Here is a 17427-nt window from a genome sequence, read left to right as displayed (position 1 = left end):
AAAAAGATAAAAATGAGCTCCAGCGCTGATCGTCATGCAAACACACGCGGGACGTGAGGTGCCGACACGCAGGGCTTTATTTTAGCGCCTTTCATTCCAGTGCCAGTTCTCTGCTATAAAGCTGTATTATTGCAGAAACGATACGCAGCTAAATTTATACAGTGCACCCGCTTGTTCTAGGTGGACGTTCAACAAGCTGATATGCGCTTTTGCCGAGATTGTGCGTTCCTTGCCCGCAGCAAAAGCCGGCGGCCTACAGACTACAGTTGAACGAACGTATCCCGATTCTTTCTGCTTACAGCTTACAGAAAGCAGGTTACGAGCGTAGAAATCGCAACGACCATGGCAGAGTCCACCAGGGTCGATCGTCGGCGGTCATACCAGTACTTACTGCGTAGTAAGCAAACACGCAATAATCCGAGAGTACGGCTTGTCGTTTGATAAACAACGCACGGGCAGTTTTTCCGTCCTATGTGGTGTCGACTGAAGCACGTTAGATTGCGATTGCTCATCGCATGCTTTTGAGGATTTCTTGAAGCTTACAAGGTGCACCGAAGGCACACGCTTGCGTTGTCGTTGCCGATGTATACGAGTGCGAGCTTGATCAGCTGCATGTTCTGCAGTCTGCGGCACGCAGACCCCCTCAATAACTGCAAGTCGTTGTTTTGCGATACCAAGCAGCCTATTTCTACCGTACGCGTGCGTAGCAATGAGACGCAGAACGCGAAGCTGGAGAGAGCATCTGCCCTCCGTGATCCGCGACTTGCTTGCCGCCGTGATTGCTGACCGGCTGGTTCCGGTGGCCACCAGCCCACGTGACCATGATGCGTTTTCCTGTCAGAGACGAACTTGCGGGCCGCCAGCGGGCTGCCCGAGCGCGGTTAATCGAAGAGGCCCACTGGAAATTCTAGTGTGCTTGGCGAGAGCCTTGTGATCAACCCACAGCTGCTTTCCCGAACCACTTGGCGCGTGGCGGGCTTCCCGCGTGTGCAGTTTTTGTCTTTGGTGACTGCGGTATCTATTTTGATTGCAATGTTTTAGAACGAGCTCTTTGGCGCCTGTTTTCACCGTCGCTGGTGTTCATTGTGTTCATTGGCATTGACATTTTACACTGATCGTTTTAAGGAAAGGAAGCGTTGCAGTGTTTTAGAGCCAGTGTTTTAGAGCGTTGTAGTGTTTTAGAGGGAGCCCTTTGGCGCGCGTTGACATTTTACTCAGATCATTTTAAGGAAAGGAAGCGTTGCAGTGTTTTAGAGGGAGCTCTTTGGCAGAAAGGTTGCCCTTGCCATTGTCTGTTTGTGTTCACTTTGCTGATTGCCCTTGCCATTGTCTGTTTGTGTTCACATTTTACACTCTGATCATTTTAAGGAAAGGAAGCGTTGCAGTGTTTTAGAGCCAGTGTTTTAGAGGGAGCCCTTTTCACTTTGTTCATTGCCATTGTCTGTTTGTGTTCACTTTGTTGGCGTTGATGTTTTACACTCTGTTGATGTTTTACACTCCGATCATTTTAAGGAAAGGAAGCGCTCATAACTGGCTCCCTGGGTCAGTGCACGCCTGAATCCCACAGGAAATTACTGAGGAGGTTGTGCCAAAATGAATTTGAGGAAAGGAAATTGTTGGAGGAGGTGGTTGTGCTGTGGCACTAGCCTGGAAGAGAGGCCACAGTTGGCACTATTTCAGCGCAAGCACAGACACTGTGAGCATGAGCCATTAAAGGCTTTCACTCTGGAGATAAACAGCGCTTAAAACGGCGTCGTTGCCATAGGCCTGGCTTACTAGCCCCAAACCGAATCGGTTGTTTAGGATTCCGGACACCTTGACCTGCAAAGCAACCGCCAGCACTGGCAGGGTAAACGGCGCGCGAATATAATTTTATTTACCTGAGCTAATTTCACAAACGAATTACGGACTTCTTGCACGTGGTGCTGCCAGGGAATGGACACCTGACTTACTACCCAACGTGCGAGGTACTGTCGTGCTCTTACCTCGCACACAGTTGGCGTTGCTTTGGTTTTGCCTGGCCAGTTATGGGGTTACATCTTCACAGCGGCGCGGCCGGCGTCCCCTCGCTACTCACACCTTTCACAGCTGTACAGAGCAACGCGTTCTTCCACAGCCTGCCTTAGGTGCACCCGCGTGTACGCTGGTGCATTTTTTTTTTCATATATGCTTGGGTGTTAAATTCTTGGTGCGCATTTACGTGAGTACCTTCTTGTTGGTTTGGCTGCAACAATTTTCCGAATTTTAAAATCCACTGGTTGGCGGGTATTGATTCTTTTTTTTTCGGTCCTGACATAGTATATACGAGATTCTGCAGCACTCTTTTGACGGTTTTGACGAACTGTCGCCAATATGATGTTTTCTTTTTTTTTCGGAACTGAAATTGATGACAGCTAATTTACTGCAACTACTGTTTGTAGCAGCTGCCACATGTCTATTTTTTTATGAACTCTAGCAAATATCTTTAGCGCGATTGCAGTCCTTTTAAAGAATTCTGGCCTGTAGGATTGATGATCAATATTTCTGCAGTTTTTGGGCGAGTTGCAAACAAAATTGCTCTCAGTCGCATTTAAATGTTGCCAGTGTGCTCCCAAATTGCCTACAAACCCGATCGAAAAACACGACAGCAGTTTCTGTCGCACGACAGATTCTCCTGTCTTGCGACAGAGAGTCCTGTCGTGTAGTCTGTCGCACGACAGCGACTTGTGTCGTGGTTCTGCCTTGCGACAGAGGTGCCTGTCGTTGGTTCTGCCTTGCGACAGAGCCACCTGTCGCGGGTTTTGTCTCACGACAGAGCTGCCTGTCGTGGGTTCTGTCGCGCGACAGGCAGCTGTCGTGAGCTCTGTCGCAAGACAGACGTACCTGTCGTGGCTTCTGTCGCGGGTTCTATCTTGCGACAGACTCCTTACACACCTGTCGCGCGAGAAAAGGACCTGTCGTGGGTCCTGTCCCGCGACAGACTGTACAGATGCCTGTGGCTCAGTGGCCACCGCTGTGACTCAGTGGTTATGGCACTCGGCTGCTGACCCGAAAGACGGGGGTTCGATCCGGCCGCGGCGGCCGAATTCCGATGCAGGCGAAATTCAAGAGGCTCGTGTACTGTGCAATGTCAGTGCAGGTTAAGAACCTCAGGTGGTCGAAATTTTCATTGCCCTCCACTACAGCGTCCCTCGTAGCCTGAGTCACTTTGGGACGTTAAACCCTCATAAGCTAAAAAACTGATGTCTGTTGTATGGGATTTGCCGTGACGTACTTTATTTTCTCACGACAGAAGTGTCTGCATGTCACTATAGCCATCACAAGATGTATCCTCGTGGTCATGAAATATCAGCATAACCTTTTTCGATCTGCATATTTTCTGGGCTAAAATTTTTTCTTACTTGTTTACTTATCTTGGCACATGCCTCTTTTATAACACCTTCTGCAGTTCTCTATAGGTGTGTATTCAGCAAAAATTAGACTTGGTAATTATTTGGTGAGAGCTCTGGCAATCCGATTTATATATATGCATGCATGTAACTGTTTGAGCATGCAGAATAATTCTGGTGGGAAAACGGAACGAAATGCAATTCAGGCAGCATGATACGTATACATGCAAGCAAACTAATTTTTGTCTGCAAATCAATCATTATTTTGAGAATGAGCATTATGCCATTGTATGACACAACTAGAATATTCTGATGTTCAAAGCACTCGAGCAGTCATGGCAAACGTCACGATTAAATGCTCTCTATGCTCGTGTAATTTTTTGCCAGAGGCTTGAGCTTACTGCTTAATAAACTGTCTACAATAAATGATCATCATAAGAAATATTGCACTTTATTAATGTATATACAATAGATTTTCAAGGACAATATGAAATATATATATGAATCACAATTAATACAAACATATGCAAGAGATGGGCTCCCAACAATTTTGAAACAATTTTTTTACAAAGGTAACAGACAAGCACATCTATACATGTCATAACTTATTTCACAAAACAACAATGAGCAATGAACATAATGTAGATGCCAGAGTAAAATATGCAGCAGACAATAAAAGCTGCCTGCTGCAAGCTTTCTCTAAAACTGCATAGCACTCACTTGTACATTTAGAGCTGATCTCCTGAGGAAGTGCTCCAACCAATCTCATACCAAAAGTGCACTGCAGCTTCCTTTAAATAGATGTGTCTGACATATGTTGCTGTATAGCAATGAGATACTGCACAGGCATATTCATTAACACTTCTTTTTGGGCAAGTTGGTTCATATTTGAAAACTTTAAAAGGGCGCAAACACACACGACCACAAAGTACAAGAGACGATACACAAGCGCCGACTGTCGAGTGATTTTTATTGGAGCAAGGGAACACCTTATATACACAGCAGCATACACAAGATAAGAAGTTGCAGAACGCACGTGCGAGCAAGAGACACTGCGGAAAAAAGATACGAAAAACCAAGCAAGGCGCTCAAGGGGTGAACAGATTAGTCGCATCTAAAAAACAGACCTCAGCGTTTAAGAGAGATATCGAAGGCTTGCTAATGCAACTGTTGCCATATTTCATGATATGAAAGGCTTCCAAGCTGAGACGTGCCGTCTTATCAATGCTTTTGCCGAGAATCTTCGTCTCATGAAATCGGGCCACGCAACCACTGCAATTACTAATATGCGCAACTAAATGTGCGTACTTGTCTTTAAAATTCTTAACATTTCTTGACTGGTCCCCTAATCGATCATTGATGCAACGGCCGGTTTGGCCGACATACACCTTCCCGCACGTCAAGGGAATAGCGTAGACCACTCCCGTGGAACATGTCGCAAACCGATGCTTGTGATTAATTTGGCACCCACTCTTTTTCGGGCCACAGATGCAGGGGCATAGCCCTCCCAGCTTACTGGGTGCCGAAAACACAACCGGCACACCGTGCCTGTTGGCCACTTTTTTTAGGTTGTGAGTGGTCTTGTGTAGGTACGGCACAACCAAAGGTTTTTCGGCCTTTTCCCGATTACAACTGGTCATTCCTGTTCCATGCTTCAACTTCTGGAGGAGGGTCTCACAAACAGCAATCAAGATCGAAGAGGGGAACCCTGCCGCTAAAAGTCGGCTTATCTGATTAAGGAAGCTATTTTGCATTCGATGCGGGCAAGACCTCCTGAGAGCAGATTCCATGCATTGCAAAGCTATCCCTCTCTTCACAGTCTTGGAATGCGCCGAGCTATATGGCAGCAGATCTTTTTTCGCTCGAGGGTAGTAAGACCAGCAAACGTGTGTCTCACAGAAAGTTAGTTCGAGATCTAAAAACTGTAAAACAGATGAGTCAGGTAGTTCATGGGTAAAATTTAGCCCAAGTCCATATTTTTTGAAAGCTATTAAAACTTCACCTACTGTAGAGGGGTAGGTGAAGGTAGTCTGTTTTCTTAAAAGCACTAAAAAGTCGTCAACATATCTAAAAATCTTTAAAATCCTTCCCCCATTAAAATACTTATCTAAAACTTTGTCGACCTTTGCTAAAAAAATGTCACAAATTATGGGAGCCACGCAGGACCCAATACAAATGCCATCACGCTGCAAATAAGGCAGGTTGTCAAAAACAATAAAAGTTGACCTCAAGTAAAACTGCAAAAGATCAGTAAAACTCTCCACAGTCAAACCTGTTGCATTCTGGAAACACACGTCGCCGTTGGCTTCAATACAGTCTTTTACAGCCAGCATTAGCTCGCCTTGAGGCACGGAATAGAAGAAATCTTCTACATCTACAGAGAAACCAAATCCAATATCGTCTGTGTTCTCAAGGAAAAGAGCCACATCTGCAGACTTTTTAATAAGGAAGGGGTCATCTAAAACAAGCATCTTTAGGTGCCTTTGCAAAAATTGGCTAACATTTCTCTGCCACGACCCTTCTTCACTAACAATAGTGCGGAAAGGTATTTCCGGCTTATGAGTCTTAGCTGTGAAAAATACATTTAGGTTGCTACCTCTGCTCTTAGTAATGCTTTTGGCAAGGGAATCAAGATTCAAATCTTTACAGAAGTTCACGAACTTAGTCTTAATCCTGACCTCGCTTTTCTTGACAGATACAAAATTCTTGTTAATTGCAGCTAGCGCTTTCTGGCTGTACATACCCTTTGGCAAAACAACAAAACCCGTCTCTTTATCTGCCTGTACAAGCATAAGGTTATTTCTTTTAAAATGTGAAAAAGCATATTCAAAATGACCCAAAAACAAAATTAAGATATCAACATTTGCAGACCTCTCTAAAAGAAGCAGTTTCAGCAGCACATATAACACAAGCAATACACTCGATCATGCCTCGTTACTGGGCAATAGTTCCAAGCAAAACTAAAAACTGCGAGTTGTCCATAAAAACAAATCATGATGAGAACAAAGAAAAGTGCTTAAAAACACTTAGCCATAAACATCTGCTTCTGTACATAGTAGTGGGCAGTGAAGTGAAAACTAAACAAAATCCTGGGCATTTATAATGTACTAGTATCATATAATGTGATGCAGTATGAAGCGCCTAGTGATCTATGAGCCATGTGGTGGTGTCTCATGGAATGACAACATATCTCCTTCTACAACTGTTCACATACCTCTAACCACTCACACATATATGGGCTCATGTCACCGCTTTCAACATAGCACAAGACGCAAAGAAAATTTATTCACAATTGTATGTGTAATATAGCAAAAGGTGAGGCGTGTCAACTAGACACCTTTGCAGTGCGAAGCATAAAACTAGATAAAACAAGTCCATCGCTCAGGCATCTGCACTTTCTCAATACGAGGAAGGAATTACCTGGTTAGAAAAGTTGAGACTCTGTTCTTATAGCTCTCTATATTAATGTGACAAAAATATATGGGCACCAATAGGTGCTGTGCATTTTCACCCTGTCCACTGTCCAGACAGAGAGTTTCCATATTAAGTAGGCATTAACAAATTCAAAAATTTGGTCCCCAAAAAAACTGCCCGCAATACGAGTTTAAAGGCAAACAAACCATAAGTAAAATTTCTGATTCATGCCCACAAGAGCTTCAAATTCAAGGCTATCTAGAAAGAACACTGATACAGGAAGAAAAAGCTTCTGATTTTTTTTCTAGATATATTGTTGCGGGAAAGAATATATTTACAGATATTTACAAATAGACAAGAACAGCTGCGAGCGGCACCGAGAACACAGTCCGAACTTCGTTGTCGTCTTCTACTCTTCCCACTCGTGCCATCGCTCTTTGTCGTCGTCGTCTACCCGCATCAGGACCTCCGGCTGTTGAAACGCCGTCTCGGCGTTAGGGCGGCGACGTATGGGCGTCGTGATAAGGTTTAAGGCAACAGACGTGGACGATGTCGGTGGTGGCGCCTGGGGACGATGGCGAGGTTTCAAGGGGAGCAATTTCATAGTTCACGTCGGTAACACGGCGCACGACACGGTAAGGGCCACGGTAGTGCGAAAGGAGCTTCTCGGAGAGACCGACGCTGCGAGAGGGCGTCCAGAGAAGGACGAGTGATCCCGGGGTAAACTCGACGGCCTGGTGACGGCGCTCGTAGGCTGACTTCTGGGAAACTTGAGAGGCTTGGAGCCTACTACGTGCTATTTGGCGCGCCAGCGCGGCCTGGGAGATGGCGTCCCGAGCGTAAGCAGTGGTGGGGGCTGAAGAAGGCGGCAAGAGTGTGTCCAAAGGCAAGGTGGGATGCCTACCAAACAAAAGGTAGAAAGGAGAATAGCCTGTTCTGTCATGAAGGGAAGAGTTATATGCAAATGTCACATAAGGCAAGGCTGCGTCCCAATCTCGGTGGTCTGGCGATACGTACATGGCTAACATGTCGGTGAGCGTGCGGTTGAACCTTTCCGTAAGCCCATTGGTTTGTGGGTGGTAAGCTGTCGCGAGCTGGTGCTGAGTGTCACATGAACGAAGAAGGTCGTGAACTACTCTGGATAGAAAATAACGACCGCGGTCGGTGAGCAGTTGACGAGGGGCGCCGTGGTGAAGGATGACGTCTTGCAGAAGAAAATCGGCAACATCGGTAGCGCAGCTGGACGGCAAAGCACGCGTGATGGCGTACCGAGTCGTATAATCAGTTGCGACAGCGATCCACTTGTTGCCGAAGAGAGACGTCAGAAAAGGGCCAAGAAGGTCGAGGCCAACATGGTGAAAAGGTTCCGGAGGTATGTCGATGGGTTGCAGAAGACCGGCAGGCAAAGTGGAGGGCCTTTTCCGACGTTGACACAGGTCGCAAGCGGCCACGTAACGCTTGACGGAACGATAGAGACCAGGCCAAAAGAAGCGATGCCGCACCCGAGCGTACGTGCGGGACACGCCAAGGTGACCGGCTGTCGGCAGGTCGTGCAGTTCTTCAAGGACAGAAGAGCGTAGACGTTGGGGTATCACGAGCAGGAGCGGAGGGCCATCGGAGCGTAGGTTTCGGCGATACAAAATGCCGTTCTGGAGCACATAAAGGTTCAGAGACGGAGATCGGTTTGCAGAACGGATGCCATCAAAGATAGGACGTAAAGATGAGTCGTGGCGCTGTTCGTTGGCAATATCGGCAAGATCGGAGATAGCTAAGAGGCAGGGCAGGGTCTCAGCATCCTCTAGGTCGGGTGGTTCCACAGGGTATCGGGATAAACAGTCAGCGTCCTGGTGATGGCGCGCTGACTTGTACATGACGGAGTATGAGTATTCTTGGAGGCGCAATGCCCAGCGACCAAGGCGACCGGTGGGATCTTTTAGTGAAGACAGCCAACAGAGAGCGTGGTGATCAGTGACAACAGCGAATGAACGGCCGAACAGGTAGGGTCTGAATTTAGCCACTGCCCAGACAAGGGCAAGACACTCGCGCTCAGTAATGGTGTAATTTTGCTCTGCGGCTGAAAGTAGGCGGCTGGCATAAGCGATGACTCGATCTTGACCCTGTTGACGTTGGGCAAGTACGGCGCCGATGCCATATCCGGAGGCGTCCGTGCGAACCTCTGTGGGAGACGACGGGTCAAAATGTGCTAAGATGGGCGGAGTGGTCAGCAGATGTACGAGGGATGAAAATGAGTTCTCTTGAGCAGGGCCCCAGGTAAAGGGGGTGTCGTTCTTCAGAAGATCGGTGAGGGGACGAGCGATGCCGGCGAAATCTGATAAAACGGCGAAAATACGAGCACAAACCGACAAAGCTGCGCACATCTTTCGACGACCTTGGAAGAGGAAAGTCCTTCACAGCTTGAATTTTGATGGGATCTGGGCGTACACCAGAAGCGTCAACGAGGTGTCCGAGAATAGTGAGTTGGCGACGACCGAACTTGCATTTCGATGAGTTCAGCTGAAGGCCGGCGTTACGAAACACTGTCAGAATATTGGAGAGGCGCTCGAGGTGCGTGGCAAAAGTAGCCGAGAAAACCACAACATCGTCTAGGTAACAGAGGCAAATGGACCATTTAAAGCCACGAAGAAGGGAGTCCATCATTCGTTCGAAGGTAGCCGGGGCGTTACAGAGGCCGAACGGCATGACTTTAAACTGGTATAAGCCATCAGGCGTTACGAAGGCGGTCTTCTCGCGGTCCTTTTCATCAACGGCAATTTGCCAGTACCCCGATCGAAGATCACTTGAAGAGAAATATTTGGCGCCGTGGAGGCAGTCTAATGCATCATCAATCCTTGGGAGTGGATATACGTCTTTTTTTGTGATGCGGTTGAGGTGCCGATAATCAACGCAGAAGCGCCAGCTGCCGTCCTTCTTTTTCACCAGGACGACTGGTGAAGCCCAAGGACTTGACGAGGGCTCGATGATGTCTTTTGCGAGCATCTTGTCCACCTCTTGATTTATGACGGTGCGTTCGGCGCTGGACACTCGGTACGGACGTCTGCGGAAAGGAGCGGAATCACCGGTGTTTATGTGATGCGTCACCACAGAGGTCCGAGCCAAAACACGGCTATCAAAGTCGAAGATGTCGCGGAAAGATGATAAGAGACACCTAAGATCGCGAGCTTGCATTGGCGGTAGGTCAGAAGCGATCATGTCGGCCTAGTCGTCTGTTGGGTTCTCAGTTGATGGGGCCGCAGGCAGCCGGCATTGCTGGGTGGAAGGTAAGCAGGTGTCCACCACTGATATCACACATTCGGCAGCAGGGCACAGCGTGGCGAGTGAGATGCCTTGCGGGAGCGGTTGGATGGATGAACCAAAGTTCAGGACCGGAAGGTACGCTCGGTTGGCCGACATTGTACATACAATGTGTGGAAGCGCAATGCTGCGCGTCAGGGCGACGTCAAGTTCCGGAGTGACTACGTAGTGACCATCAGGTACGGGGGGAACAGATGAGAAAGAAATGTAAGTTGCGGCTTGAGGCGGTAGACGGACAAAGTCGACAGCACAAAGACGGTGTATAACTGGGGACGGCGACTCAGCAGAAAGAGGAAGGTCAAGCTGAACAACATTAGTGGCGCAGTCAATGAGGGCTGAATGCTCAGACAGGAAGTCGAGGCCAAGAATGACTTCATGACGGCACTGGTCCAGAACAGAGAACAGAACGGATGTATGGCGGCCGGATATGGTCACACGGGCTGTGCATAGTCCAACAACATGAGGCGTTCCACCGTCGGCAACGCGGAGAACGGCTTTGGGTGCAGGGGTCAGTACTTTTCGGAGGCGGCGTCGTAGGGCTGAACTCATGACGGATACGTGCGCGCCTGTATCGATCAGGGCTCGCACAGGCACTCCATCGACATGAATGGCGAGCAAATTATGGTGTGCGCGAAGGGCTAATCGAGGATTTTGGGACTGGGGCTGTACTGCAGCATCACCTCCAGACACTGCAGCGTCTAGTTTTCCGCTTGCGAGCGTCCGTAGGGGCCAGGAGAGGAGCGACGGCGTTGGGGCGAACGAGACTGTCGACGCAGGGGGGACGGGGAGCGGCTGGAGCGGGGAATCTGGTCGTCGACTGAAGCACTGTGCTGGGCTGGAGGGGGCGTGTAGTGGCTGGGCTGTTCGTCGTCGCGGTGGGAGCTGAGAGGACGGTATGTGCTGCGACGGTACCAATAATTTCGACAGTGGCGGGAGATGTGGCCAATGCGGTGGCAATGGAAACAAATGGGCCTGTCGTCGGTTGTCCGCCAATCGTTAAGGTTTCGCCGACGTGGAGTGAAGTACGAAGGTCGTCCACGAGCAATCGCAGTGATTTCGGGTGGTGGTGAAGACCGTACAGGGCTGACGGGCTGGAAACCAAGGTTTGCAAGGTCTTGGCGGACGACAGCCTGTACCAGAGAGATGGTAGGCAAGCGGTTGTCGCCATCATGTAGATGCAGGGGGGGCAGGGGCCATTGCTTCGAGCTCGCGTCGGATGATGCGGGTCACATTTTCTGGGGGCGCTGGAGTTTCCCGGTGTCGCAGGTCTTCACATGAAGAAGTCGCAGCCGTGTTGGGGAGGCGTATGTACGGCTGGCTTATACGCCTGCTTTTGGCTTCCTCGAAGCGTGGACATTCCTTAATAATTCCGTCGACTGTAGTGCAGCTCTTGTATACGAGCAAGTTGAAGGCATCGTCGGCGATTCCCTTCAACACGTGGCCGACTTTGTCAGACTCGGGCATGTTGGCGTCAACTTTGTGACAGAGGGCCAGCACATCTTGAATGTACGACACATAGGACTCCGTAGATGTTTGAGCTCGGGAGGCGAGGTCCTTCTTAGCGGCAAGCGTTCGGCCGAGCGGCCGTCCAAACAATTCGCGGAGTTTCTCTTTGCACACGTCCCAGCTGGTCAGATGGTCTTCGTGCGTCTCATACCAGACCCGGGCGGTGTCTTTTAGATAGAATATTACATTTGCGAGCATGAGGGTCGGATCCCAGCGGTTGTAGGTACTCACTCGCTCGTACATGTTGATCCAGTCGTCGACGTCAGTGTTGTCGGTACCAGAAAAGGTCCCAGGGTCACGAGGGGGAGAAAGAACGAGTGATGTCATGGCCGGGGCTGAGGTTTGCTGGGCGGCGTCTTGGGTCATGATGAGTGAAGGCAACTGGCGGCCGCTGCGGAGCTCCGTCGTCGGTAGACGTAGGGGAAAGCCCGCACCTCCACCAAATATGTTGCGGGAAAGAATATATTTACAGATATTTACAAATAGACAAGAACAGCTGCGAGCGGCACCGAGAACACAGTCCGAACTTCGTTGTCGTCTTCTACTCTTCCCACTCGTGCCATCGCTCTTTGTCATCGTCGTCTACCCGCATCAATATCATCAGTGGTTACAGTGCTCGGCTGCTCACCATAAATACGCAGGTTCGATCCTAGTCGCGGAGGTCACATTTGATAAGGGCGAAATACTAAAGGCCTGTGTACAAACTGTGTGATGTCAGTGCACGTTAAAGAACAAAGGAGGTCAAAATTACTCAGAGCTCTCCACTACGACATTCCTCACAGTATGAGCCACTTTCGGAAGTCAAACCCCATCAATAAAGAATATACAGAAGACAATCAGATGTAAATAAGTTTCTGCAAACCTTCAATCCATCTTATAATTATTTGGTATGTCACAGACATAAGATGCCTCTCCCAGGTCAAGCAAAACACACTGTGAAGCAACATCTTCGAGAGAGTAGAGGAACATGTTACGGCCTGGAGGTGGAAGCTTGCTGCTATGTATATAAGTGACGTTCCTGATTGCAGGCTCAGAAATTACCAATTTCTGGCACACGAGATCAACCTTTTGGACATTAACAATGAACGCACAGATGTCAGTTATTATGCAGTAAGCTCCATCAATCATTTTCACACAGTATGAACACGTTTTTAATGCCCTACTGTACTGAGTGCTGCAAATATGGAAACCATTAGTTTCAGCACGGGCATAGTGATTAATGCTGGGCACCATTCCATACTCTCTGAAAAACATTCCTGCTACAACTTCTTCTAAATGAACAGGTCTCAGAGGGGCTCCTAATACCTGTGCAGTAGTTCCCTGCCTGTCATGCATGTTGATTATTTGGTTCCGTCTTTGAGCTAAAGACGTCGAAAGCTCAACAAACCTACTGGAAGTTTTGAGCCATGATTTCATTATGCAACGTTCTGCAATTTGTAGTGGCACACCCTGTGCAGCTGTCACAAGTTTCAGAAGCTGTCCATTTCCATTTTCAAACGGGAATGTGGATGTACCCCACAAAGGGCCCAACATTTCCACACTTTTTGCCAGGTGTAAAAGCTGGTGCACATTAAATGTGGCACTGGTGTCTCCATACAATGAACAAATTCTGCTTACAAAGCAAGACAGAAGCTGGTCTGCTTCCTGAAGGTCAGCCTCACTTACAGTAGTCTGAAGAAGAAGAAAAACACCTTGACATAGTAGAGAAAAATGGCTGACATATCTTAAAGGGATCAAACCGGATACACATGGTAGAGAGTAGTACAAAAGCCAGAATAACCATTCAGTGGCTTTCCAGTTCTTCCGTTCTGAGATTGGCCGTGGTAAGCGACAAAATGATATCGGTGGCCTTAATACTTTAATGCGCCTTTCCAGCTCATGGAAATACCGGCCAATATGGAAAGCTTTCCCAAAAGCACTCAGCCACAACTCGGTTATCTGCTGTGTAACGCCTTCCAATACACAGTGCATAAAGTCTGGTGGCAAGGACCACACAAGGTTGAATCCTTGGAGCTGATTTAGCGAAGAAGGCCCTTTGATACCATGAACTGGCCGGCCTTGCTCGTAGGCATCCCGCATATCTTCCAACATAATGCTGTGTGTGCGTGGAGCTGCTGGCATTTCTCCAGGAATGTAACGCAGGGTACCTGGGACGAAAATGAAAAAATACCAACATTCAGCACTTGAAGACGCTGAAGACACAGTAGATGGGAAAAATAATATATGGGAAAAATCTACAGTCCACTTCTAACTAGGACTGCATATGGTATCTAGCCCAAGCCCTGTTCTATGTTGCAGAAGATTAGTGCACAACTAAGTTCTAAAAGAGCACTTATAGTAGTGGACCAGTAGTGTGGAAACATAGGGGGAGGAGGTATGAAGGGTCAGTTTGGTTGCTGTCAGTCTGCAATGCCATGTTTTATCTGCTTGGAGCAGCTCTGAACTGTACAAGTAGAATGAAAGAGTGAATCCTGAATATTGGTGCCATTCAGGTAAATTAAATTTAGTGATACAAACAAAATTCCATGTATCTAAGCATTTGAAAATATCTTCCCTATGCTCCTCTATTATTATTATTATTAATACTCAAGGCAAGCTTACTGCATCAAAATGCATTGCAATAAACAACAAACAATACTTCATTCCAGACATATTTAACACAAAAGCATGAGGCAGCTTGTGCTTGTTTAAAACCATGTTGAGAAAGTATGAATAATTCCCATGTTTGCTTGCAATGAGGCACGTCGCTGCCACACAAAGCTGCGTTTTCATGAAATGATCACTAAGTAAGGAGATTGCACTGCTGTCTCAGCTGCGATATACGCTGCCTGCTCTGTACCGGTCTTACCAGATAGTGATCAATGTGGCATGGTTAGAAATTTACCAAGCTTCTGGGGGCTAAATCTGGCTTGCAATGAAGCTTTCTAAACCTTTTTTCCTCAGGACAGCACATGCCAATCATCTCAATCTGTTTTTTCAACTTCTAATAAAGTTGACTTACGTTCAACAACTGTTCCTTCTTCGAAGCACCAGGAGCAACCAAAGTAGCCGTTAAATTGCTTCATGTTGAGCAACGCAGCTCTTGCTGGCGAGTCCACTGAGCAACACGTCACGAACACCTTAGACAGCACTGTTTCTCCAGCATGCCGCCACGCTATCGATCCAATATTGTTGAAGACCTCCACAAACGTTTTCATTGAAAATTAGAAAAAAGCAGCCTTTCGCCATTAGAGACCGCACGGTCGGTGTGGTTTGGCAGGTGTCGCAGGTGAAGATGTGTGACCCTTCCTTCCTGTCCTTGCAGCCGAAATATCCGTAGCAAGTTTCGCAGAAGTAGTGGACTTGAAGCGAATCCAACTTGCCTTTCCACAGCTTCCTAAACAGATATTTGGTGTCTGGCACAACATCGGCTCCACAGAGAGTATTGATCAACTTAAGAAGACCCTCCACTTGCGACCACGAGAGTCCCGCGTAAACAACATACGTAAGAATCAGTAAAACGGCTTGGGCTTTGTTAATACTCTGATTTGGCAGGGTCTCTCTCGAACACCTCGTGAAATAGTCTCTCACGTCATCGTCGTGCGTTGTCGATTCGTGGAAGTTCGCAGCCTCATCGTCTTCTCCTTCATCGTGCACATCGAAGGAGGAGGTGCTGCCAGTTTCATCGGGACCGTCAGCTTCGCTGTCCTCGCTTTCAAATGTGTCACGCGCTTCGTCTTCCAAGCAGAGATGGTCGGAGCCGCCAGCGCTCGCCGGCACGCAGTCGTCGGGGTCGCCCTCCTGAGCAGGCTGTTGAGACTGCCTGAGCTGCTCTTGGTACCGCTGAGTTTGCCTAGGTACTTGACGCGGTCGTCCAGGTTCCAAGTACTGACGGTACCGCTTGGGTTGAGGCGAACTCATAGCGAAATATAGCTAAACAAAGCACAAAACTGCGCACAACAAACGTATACGCAGGATACACAAAGAAGGCAAGCTCACGAGTCACTACCGAGATGGATGGATGGATGATAATGGCTTTACCCTTTGTATCGGGCGGTAGCTTTCGCCACCTAGCCTATACTTCCCTCATTGTTAATTTCTTTTTATTTTGCCTTTCTTTCCTACAGAGTCTATGCCAGAGTTACTACATAGCTTAGCTCCCGTAGTAGCCACAATTAGAGCGTACACTTAGCCACAATGTAAACAAAACCGCAACCGAAAAATTTTTAGCGCCCCAAAGTATACAGAAGCTTTGCTCATTGTGAATTGATTCTTTGGACAAAATAAATTATTTTCCGCAAGGATATCTAGATACTAGTTTTTTCCCCGTCGTGACCTCTTGTAACACTGCACGTGGCTTGTTTTTTTTTTTGCGTCGTAAGTACCACCACTGAAGCCATGCGCCACACCAACGCACGCATATGGAAGAAAAATCACGATAAGGCAAAAGCGGGGCTCATCACAGATACAGTATTTTCATTTTCTAAAGCGAAAAAATTCGGCGAAAAACAACACACAAACTGTATGGTTCCGTACATAGAAGAAAAAGGCTAGAGAAAGATTTTAGCCATTGAAGCTGAAACGGCTAAAAAATTTTCTCGGCCGGGTTTAAAAGTCTTGCAACAGCCTCCGTTTCTCGCCAGGCGAAACTTCACGGGGAGGAGTTAACACTGTCTCGTTAGCCAAGGTCATTTTTAGATAACAGACTTTGGTGAACACTCGTTCCACTGTGGTTTGATATGGGTAGCGATAACAAAATTAAAGAGAGCCAGCTCTGACATCAGTGGAAACGTCGGTTTGCCGGCAACATTTTTTTTCCATTTTCGAGTTTACCCAGAATTCTTTATGGACCGGGTTTTTTTTGCCAGATCGCCGGCTTTTGTTCGGAGCAGGTGGCACTATAGAGCATGAACTGGTTAATTTGGTCACTATAAAAGCACTGAATTAGTCTAACGTTGGAATGATGTATGAACCAAATCGAAGGATTATTTCGATCATGTCTCTTATTTATTTATTTATTTATTTATTTATTTTTTTATTTATTTATTTATTTATTTATTTATACAATACTGCAGGCTTTGGAATGGCACAATGCAGCCTAACAATACGAGCAGAGGTAAAGAAAAGATTATTAAACAGTGCACAGAATACCAAACCACTCAACCAGCTGTAAGAACAAATCACGGAAAAGGATGCATGTTAGCTCATATAATAAAAAAATTCCGAGAATCTACAGGTCGCTCAGAAGCTACAGGAAGGCGCTTCAGCACACATTCGCGCACTATACTTTCTTGGCTCCTTTCACTCAAATTTAACGGATCCGTTGAGAGAAGACCTTATGAAGCACTCGCGAAAAAGAAATCCCGTGCCCCATATGTTCTGACAAGTTCTGCTCTCATTCCGCATGCATGGCACGTAGCTGCAGGCACTCTCTCTTGCCATTAGCGTTTCTGAAAGGTTCTGAAGCCTAGCTCGGGCTGAAAGAATATGATCAAGCTCGAATTAATCTCACTCGATGCGTTTCGAAATTGAACAAAAAGTAATTTTGCTTAGCTGCCTGCACATTTCGCCTTATGCCTCATAGCAGCATTCCCTACATTGCATTGCTTCTAAGTGGGCTTGTAGCGCAGTCTATTGATTCACGATTGATCCCAAGGCAGGCGCAATGCTGAGCCAGCTTATCCGGTACATCGCGTGAGCTAGTTATTGTCTCTAACGTTTCCCACTTCTTTTGCTGCCTTTTTTGGGGAATATATAGGCGAACCAAGTGCGACCGAGTTTCGCGAACAAAGCTAGTGTGGGTTGGAAACAAATCTATCGCCTAATTACAAGCTATGAGACTACGCTT

Source organism: Amblyomma mixtum, chromosome 6, assembly GCF_055824585.1.
Source record: "Amblyomma mixtum isolate Tamu chromosome 6, ASM5582458v1, whole genome shotgun sequence".
Taxonomy (NCBI): Eukaryota; Metazoa; Arthropoda; class Arachnida; order Ixodida; family Ixodidae; genus Amblyomma; species Amblyomma mixtum.
This window is presented reverse-complemented; position numbering follows the sequence as displayed.